This window comes from Apium graveolens, unplaced genomic scaffold (assembly GCF_009905375.1).
Source record: "Apium graveolens cultivar Ventura unplaced genomic scaffold, ASM990537v1 ctg3971, whole genome shotgun sequence".
NCBI lineage: Eukaryota > Viridiplantae > Streptophyta > Magnoliopsida > Apiales > Apiaceae > Apium > Apium graveolens.
In genome coordinates, this window is record NW_027418349.1 from 7,986 (window position 1) to 17,371 (window position 9,386).

A 9,386-nucleotide genomic window follows, 5' to 3' on the forward strand; every position below is an offset into this window, starting at 1 on the left:
TATGTCATAAAGTTTATTTTGAGAGATTATAATCCCGGACTATTATTATATCAAATTATTCTAAATTTGAAGGGCCATGATTGCATAGAACTAGATTCCAATCAATTTTCGATTCATTAATTATGTACTCACTTAATTACATTTCTTTCAAAATTCCATTATAGATGAATATAATTATAGGAATGTAATGCATGGGATAATAGCCTTTTAAATCCAGGATAGGATAGTTGAGGTTATAGTCTAGGAAGCCGATACTACAATCTTTCAGTCAACCTATTTTATATTTGGCAAGTGATACCAATGGATATGATATTATATTAAACAATCCTACTTCTATTAAAGATGTACGCGATATTACGACCGTAAGATAATTCCATGTTACCCTTGATATTCATGTATTCTGATAGATAATTCCCACCGATAATAAGATGTCGAGGGTTAAGTCTTGGTGGAGACAAATGTGTGTATGAGTTCTCGCACATACTAAATAATCTAAGATAAAAATAAATTATCATTTTCTGTTTATATAACCGAGATAGAAATGCTTTGCAAATTAAATTCTACTACATTTACTTGAAAATCGTAAGTAATTCTGCTGGCCAATAAAAAGACCATTTCAGGATTCTCTAGGTCAAGTTATGCATATCAAGCTATTTATAGATATCTTATAAGTAATACAATTCCAATCTATCTGAATATAAAATGTATCTAATTTGAAGAATATCTTTTTATAAGGAAGATTTTCATCAAGGTCATCATAACATGGTTTCCAGTTGCAACTTAGTATGGTATTTTTATAAAACACAATGTTTAGTTAAAAATCAGCAATTACGATCATCAACTTAGACAAAATTCATGCTTAGTTAGAAAATATTTTAGGGGCTTATCAAGGAATGAAACTAGAAATATATTTTAGAGGGACCAAATAATATTTGGGAGATGGAATTAAATTATTTTATGTTTTTATCAAAATTTTATAATAGAGTTTTATGAATTTAGACCGTTCGGTGGAAAGGAGGATCAAGGCCCTAGTACCTCACCTCCCCTCTTATTATAATAGTGTCATCTTGGAAAAAAAACTCATCATCATTTGATTCTTTCAATTTCATGTTACCATTTCGAAAAAGAAAAATTAAATTGTTAGATATCAAGTTATTTAGGGGCGAGGCGGGGATGATGGAGAATTTTATGAAGATTTCGGTGATCAAGGCGGGATTGGGGATGAGTGTTTCCTCGCCCCGATCCCCGACCCGATTGTGTATATAAATAAATAATATATATTACTAATTAATTATTAAAAATAGATAAATTTTATAATATTATTTGAATTTAAAATAATCTATAATTTATTGATCAATATTTTATTTTACATTATAATATAATATAATATATTTTTATAATTTAAAATTTGCCGTTTATTTGTATTATATAAAATTTTGATATAATTTGATATTAAAAATATGAGATAATATCAATATATTTACATGTGATCAATTAGTATTTTATTTTTTTTAAAAAAATATAAAATATAAAATATAAAATATAAAATAACATTATTATTTTTTAATTAAAAATTTAAATTCCCTGAAAACCTGTGAGGATTCCCGTTCCCTGTTCGGGGAAGGGATCGGGGTTCAGCGCGGTTTTTGGGATCGGGATTGGGGGCGGGGACACCACCACTTCCCGACCTCGAAGTGCCCCCTGCCCATTCCTACATGTATGACCAGTTGAAATCTGTTTTTACCACCACGCTACTCCACTGTTTTTTTATCCAACTCAAAGCTAACCAAGGCTTTCCTGATGCCTTTTTCCGTGGCCACTTCCGTGGCCACTTATGATAAAATGTTGCCTTGCTTGCATCATTCTATAGCCTCAATCAGTCCACATACATAATCTCGAGCCACTCTAGAAAAACTAAAATAATAAGAAGCTGCAAATAGTGTTGTGTCAGTATTTAGTTTAATCGTATTTTCATCTGGTACGGTCTAATGCTACGCACCATCCACTGGTGTCATGAACCAAAGAGATGTGTTAAAGGTTTTCTCTTGAGCATTTTTCCATTGATTGAAGAGAGGTTTTGCTGAATTGACCACTCTACAGCTTCCAATCACTACAAGAAACACGGCTAAATACAACCGGTCCAAAACCGGTCGTATCTATATACGACCGGTTTTGGACCTAATCGTACATATGGGAGTGATATTTAGTATTCGGTTGTATTTAGTCTAAATACGACCGTCTAAATACAACTGGTTAAATACGACCGTTAAATTCGATCGGTCAAATTCAATCGACGTCGGTCCAAATTGATTTTTCACTTAAAATTTGAAAATCCCACCAAAATAATTAAAATGTTTGAAATATTTTAAAAAGCCCGCCCAATTATTAAACTCGACCGTATCTTGTCAATCATAAGATATTAAATTCAACCCCATCCAGACGAATAAACAAACACCGGTTTATTAAAAAATCTCGTCGGAATCGGAAAAATTCCAGATTCCGGCAAGCTTCAAAAATCCGGCTAAAATAGACCTAGACTCTTGAATTTCGAGAAGCGAAGCGAGAGCATGAAGAACTATAATCTGATACTATTGAAACAATTGACTGAACGACACCATGAATTATGAAACCTTTAGGCCCGATAAACTCACTGCAAGTACTATTTCCCAATGCCGGCCAACCAGATCGTTAGCGCCATTCCAATTCAGCAAAAAAAATTATCACAGTCCGGAAAACACAACACCAAAGGCACCTCTCTTAAAAACATTACTTAGCTTGTTGAAAGAAATCTTAGTAATAAGTCGATGAGTCAAATTGTAAAACATCAATATCCTCAAAACACATAACAATAATCGCACAAAATCAAATTGGAAAAAACCATCCAAATATCCATATATAAGCATACAACTAAATTAAAAAAACTACATCAATCACCAAACTGAACAGTCTCATCAAAACACAAAAGCCACAAATCGATCCATATACCATTTCAAATTCATAAGGAGAGTAAAAGAGGATGCCTTCAATTGCACTCGCATACATATAATTCATATATACATCAACATTATATATCAAATAAATAACCAAAAATCAAATAAAAAAATATGGCTTAAAGTGTTGCTGAACGTGCTCAAGGAAAAGCAAAGTCTTTTCTCATACAAGAGGTGTCAGAAAAATAGCATCAATCATCTTTGCCCATAGTTAGTGTATATATAATAAGAATAGGCTCAACCAGAGAGAAAGAGAGAAAGGGAGATAGAGGAGAGAGAGAGAAGAGAGAGAAAAGTTGCTGCTAAATTAGGGTTTTGAGACAGAGAATATGTAGCCTTTTGAATGGGCTTGATTTGCAAATTACTAATGCTTTCCCAGCATGTCCATATAGGCCCTGGCCCATTAAACATATAATTTACTCCTCATCGAATTGATTTTTTTTAAATAAATTGAATTGATTGTAATATATAATTCCTTTTTTAATTTTAGGACATAAATATAATAATTATTTAAATTTTTATTTAAAAAATATTATAATATATAAATATATCTTAACAACTTAATTTTAATTAAAATATGAAATTATGATTTTGGTAAATTTTATCATAAATTTTCTCAGTTTGACTAGTACAACTAACTAGAATTGGTTTTTTCATTTTTTAAAAAAATTATTTTTTGATCCAACTGAATGGATGTGTATATATATTTATATATATTAGTGATATAACCAATTTTACATACGAAAATAATTTTATTTGATTTGTCATTTTAACAGTCAAGTTTTAATTTAACTAGTACAACTAACTAGTGTTTATTCCAGAATTGGTGTTTTCGATTTTTCTTCAAATATTTTTCTATGATGCAACCATATGAATGTCAAAACATATATATATATATATATATATATATATATTTCAACAATCCACCCGTATAGATGTCAATTTATATATATAATAGTGATATAACCAAAATTTTATATCAAAATATTTTGATTTGATTAACCATTTTAATAGTCAAGCTTGAGTTTGACTAGTAAAGCAAACTAGTGTTTATTCTAGAAATGGTGTTTCGGTTTTTAAAAAAATATTTTTTAACAATCCAACCGTATGGATGCCAATTTATATGTATTAGTAATATAACCAAAATTTTATATCAAAATAATTTTATTTGGTTTGCCATTTTAATAGTCAAACTTGAGTTTGACTAGTACAACAAATTAGTGTTTATTCCAGAAAATGTTGTTTCGATTTTAAAAAAAAACATTTTTCAACGATCTAATCATATGGATGTCAATTTATATATATATATATATATTAGTGATATAACTAAAATTTCATATCAAAATATTTTTATTTGGTTTGCCATGTTAATAGTCAAGTTTCAATTTGACTAGTATAACTAATTGATGTTTATTCTAGAATTGGTGTTTCGCTTTTTAAAAAAAAAAATATTTTTCAATGATCCAACCATATGGATGTTAATAGATATATATATGAGTGATATAACCAAAATGAGGGGTTAACCAAACTACAAATTATATCCCATTTCGGTTATTATAGTATAGTATAGATGTGGGCAAAAACTAGAAATATGCATTTTCTGTCTCTATTTATTCTCAAATTAAGAAATGTGTCGTGGAAAAAAATATGACCGAATAATAGACTACTAATAAAAATAATATAGAAATGTCCAAGGAATACCTTTTGTATCCATCATCGCCATGACGAATTAATCATAAATTACTAGTTTCAGAATTTTGGCCAATAACCTTTGGGATACACAATCGGCAATATACATAAGATACCCAACTGTCAATAACATACACTACTATAGATTTATACTTGCATAGCGTTTATTTTTCAACTTGTATAGCACTTTTAAGTGCTATGTAAGCCAGTGCTATGCAAGTGCAAGTGGCTTATATAGCACTTTTTATTGTGCTATGCAAGTGTTATACTATTAGATAACACTTTTTAAAACGCTATAGAAGTAAGTTATATAGAGGAGCTCTCACTTTAATAACACTTTCATATGTGCTATGCAAATTATATTTTTATATTATATTGTTACTTCCATAGCTCTTCATTGAGGGCTATCTAAACAAAAGTTTTTTGAAAATTTTAAAATTAATTTTTTTTCTTATTTAATTTTACCCATAATGTACCTAAAAATTTAATAAAAAAATTAAAACAAAAACAAATGTATCAATTAAATAATTTAACAAAGCCTTAAAAAATTTCATTCTTTTTTTATTTAATTGAAATCAAAGAGCACTGTTAAATAACTAATGTAAACAAATATTGCATAAATGCATAAATTTTCATCATCAAAAGTCTCATAAGTTTCTAATTTCACTGAACCATAATTCTAATATCTAAACCATGTGTGTTATTCTCAGTGTTTCTCTATCAGATTAGTCCCAAGTAAACAATAATTCTCCCTTGTTCTGTGAAAGCACCTTTCAGATTAAGATCAATCATCTCCTGCTACTTAGGTGTCTTCATTCTCATTAACAGGCAGTCCCTAGTAATTCCTGAAATTATAATTGTAATTGATTAGCTCGCTGTGTTGTATACTAAAATCAGTAGATTAAAATTTAAGGTTATTTTTGTGAAAACATCAACTATTCCCCAAGCACAACTTCCAGCATGGCAGCATGTGTAATTACTTTACCAAACAATGCCTCTCTTTTAAACTAGACAGTAAACAAAGGAAAGAGAACAACCAGCATGATCGGGGGTGGGCAATAGTGAAATAATTTGTACATTACTTGATATAGGCAAATGCTGGGTTTCTTTTATTTTTCAGGATCATCTCTTGAAAAGAGCCTTGATAAGTTCCCAGTAATTGCTTATCTATTGATCAATTACAATCATCACAAATATTTCGAGAGCACTTAAAAGCCTCAAAAACGTTATCCTATTGACAAGCATTCAGGTACTAACATGTTAGACATACAACTAATTAAAAAGCAATCAAGAACATCACAGATAAGATTAAATCAAGTATTAAATCACTTTGATTTTCATATAGACAAACATCAAATTATATATGTTGCACATAAGAAACAGAACAAGGTTGATGCAGGACATACAAAAATTTGTTCCCTGCTGTGTAAACATCCCTATGTCCAGGTCCTTTCAACATACTCTGTAAACAAATTCCAAAAAACAAATATTAGTTATAATATATTTTTTATAAGAATCAATTTTCCGCAAGTGCGAAGCTCTTACTTAAGGAACTGTGACTTTGATGTGCCCAAATCACCTAGTAAATTAAGACTTCTGCGAATGCAAAAAAACAAGGAAACTGAGAAGATTATCCATTATGGTATTTTTGCAATGTGGGTGTTCAGCAATGGATAATAGTGTCATTGTAATTATTTGTTGTTTGATACTTCTATAAATATCAAGGCAGAGAGCAAATTAATTATAATTCACAAAACTATAAGCAAATTAATTTTGACAAGAAAACCTACTTAAAAGTGGAAAATAAGGTAACGTTCACTATATTATCGTGGTGGAGTTAGCAAGCCTTTATAATCTCCCAATTGCTGCACGCTGGAAACCAAGTCATTTCGAAGTTCTCTGAGAACTTTTTCTGCCTACCTATTGATTTGTGCAATGGTGCTTATCTGCATCCATAAGAAAAATCTCAACCTCCTCAATAACAATTAGCATCCATAAGAAAAATCTCAACCTCCTCAATAACAATTACAGTAGCCAGGGGTGTTATCGATAACAACAAGCATAAGTATGTGTCGATTTCAGGAACTGGATCCTCTCACTCAGGGCTCTTTATTTGAAACCAAGAAGATTAGAAAAGAATGCCAACAAAATAATGCAAAACAGATAAACTTGGGCCTATAAAAAATACTCATATTTTACCACCTGACAAGGAGGTTGCTAGTACTTCGGTCATAAAATTAATGTAAACAACTATTAAATATACTCCTAGACATAAATTTTAAATCCTTTTTTATTTGGTAAGTAAATTTGTTATAAGGAACCTATTTTGAACTCACAAGTACAAGAAAAACCTAGGCCAAACCAAAAATATTCTAATATATTAATTACTATAAAGACCTAGAGTGCAAAGAACTTGGTACTCTGGTTCTGTAATTTACAGAGAATTTGTTAGTAGCCACGTAAACGCTTAGGATCAAGTTTTCTTGGTCCCCATATATCTTCAAGTAATCTCCAATATAAATCATTCATATGTTATACCTGATATGTGAACTAACCATGTATTTATTCATAATGCTCAGAAAGATATATTATGATATATGAGCTGCATATTACTACCTTATAAATGACACTCCATTATTATTTTGGTCACTTACTAGTCAGGCACTTGGCATAGGTTTTAGCTTTGTTGTTCAATCCTTCTCACTAGCCACCAACATTTTACAGATATAACCAAGCTCATGATGTTCAAAATGAATTGGTCTTTGGGCTTATAGACAAGAAAAACTGTACCTTTTACAGAAAAATAATAACTATATATATTGCGCTAAGCATAATTGTATATGTTATGGAGTCTAGCATAAGCAATTGTGGTTGTATGGTTGAATAGCAGAGTATATTCTTTCTATGAAATATGAGAATACTGCTACTTCTAAAAATCATATATATACTTTACCTTATTGTCTTTCTTTTTATATGTTACTCATGGTATCACTAGATATCTGAACTCCCCTTTGAGTTGGTTCAACTCCTGTGAATAAGTTCTCCAACATAGTCCATAAACAAAAAAAAAAGATTAGAAAAAACCCAAGACAGCAAAATAGCACATAACAGGGCAAGTAAAGAAAACCGTAGATAGAATCCAAATTTAAAACCCTAAATTTAGAAACCAACAAATTAGGAAGAACCCAATTGAAAACCCAAACTAAATACTTACAAGTCGAGTTAAGATTCGTTCAATGAAGGCAAAGTGCTCAATCAAGGCTTCGAATTGATTCTTCAGATGTAGCTCTAGAAGGTAGAGATACAAAGACGTCTCTATGTTCCATACACAATGAAGAGAAATTAGCAAGTAAAACATCTAAAATTATTTTTTAGGAAGCGTTTGTAAAAGGGCTTTGGGAGTGTTTAGAAATTAATAAAAAAATAAAATTAAATACTTAAATTACATTTACTTACATAGCTTTTGTGCAAATGCTATACAAGCTACTTCTTAGATAGTGTTTACTCACAAAACGTCGTGGTAGCATGTGTTATTTATTTTATATTTATTTTTAAATTAGCTGATTACACCTTGCATAGCATTTATTTAAAAAACGTTATATTAGCATATCCCTTCCATAGCATATAAAAAAAGTGTTATATAAGTGGTGTATTCTAAGTTTAAATTTGTAGTAGTGATATGTATATATGAAACATCCAACTACTAGTAATGTATCTTATATAAATTGTGATACCCATTTGGTGAAGTATCCAATTGGCTAAAAATTGACCACTTTTTTTGAAATGATTATTTTGATTAATTTAAAAAATGGTTATTTTTATCATTTTTTATACATAACTGTGTGTTGAAACTAAAAATAATGTAAGAGGCTAAACATGACTCCTGTATTATTATAGATATATACATCTTGTGGCTAATATGACAAAATGATCTCTTATAAAGAGCACAAACAGTTTGTATTAATTTGATAATATAATATAAGTACGTTACCTTTAAGAGGGTTTTGTGCCATTAATGGTTTGTTAGTGTAGCTTTTATGGGTGGATTATTAATCGCATAATTTTGGCTTTTTAGAGGCAATCATGTGTCAATTTGTGTCTAACTAAATTTTTCTTTGGTTAGATTATACATTTGATCACATATAATATTTTTTATTCTAAAATATTATCCTTATTTTATTTGTTCTCATTTTAAGGATGTTTGAAAAAATATAAATGAGTGTTCTATTATAAGACTCTAAAATGATTAGCTACAAGAGTACAATATAATTTTGCTACAATTTTGATGATATGGTGCACTTCTCGATAATGGAAGAGTTTCAAATTTTAAAGCACAACCATATAGCCAAGGATTTCGGAGTACAATGCAACTTAACTACAAATTTTGATGACACGAGCAATTTTTACCTCTAGCTCAAGACACTAGTTTTATTAGAAGTGTAAATAATGTAATTTGATCAGGGAACTCTTTTTACTCCTTCATCTTTTTTCCCATTGATTTTTACTTTTGGAGGTTTTAACGAGACCTTTTTGTGGGTTTGAATACTTCAGATATTAAGGTTTTATTATTTTAAATTTCCTGGTACAAATACATAGTGTTTAGTCCTGAATTGGTGTTTTGATTTTTTTAAAAATATTTATCATCGATCCAACCTTATGGATTTCGATAGATATACATATTAGTGATATAAACAAAGTTCCAGATTA

General features: G+C 29.8%; 1 long non-coding RNA gene and 1 other non-coding gene across 3 annotated transcripts; both read right to left on the minus strand.

Annotated features, from left to right (window-relative positions):
* Window positions 1-3,106: 3,106 nt before the first annotated feature.
* On the minus strand, window positions 3,107-3,196 carry LOC141701522 (small nucleolar RNA snoR1). Its single transcript, XR_012566810.1, has one exon. It is a non-coding gene; the product is annotated as a small nucleolar RNA snoR1 (small nucleolar RNA).
* Window positions 3,197-5,331: 2,135 nt separating this feature from the next.
* LOC141701521 (uncharacterized) lies at window positions 5,332-8,026 on the minus strand. Of its 2 annotated transcripts, XR_012566808.1 has the most exons (6): window positions 7,894-8,026; window positions 7,633-7,707; window positions 6,470-6,625; window positions 6,225-6,275; window positions 6,086-6,141; window positions 5,332-5,524 (listed from the first exon to the last, which is right to left on the minus strand). It is a non-coding gene; the product is annotated as an uncharacterized LOC141701521 (long non-coding RNA). The 2 variants fall into 2 exon arrangements; XR_012566809.1 differs by lacking the exon at window positions 6,470-6,625.
* Between the last annotated feature and the right edge of the window lie 1,360 nt (window positions 8,027-9,386).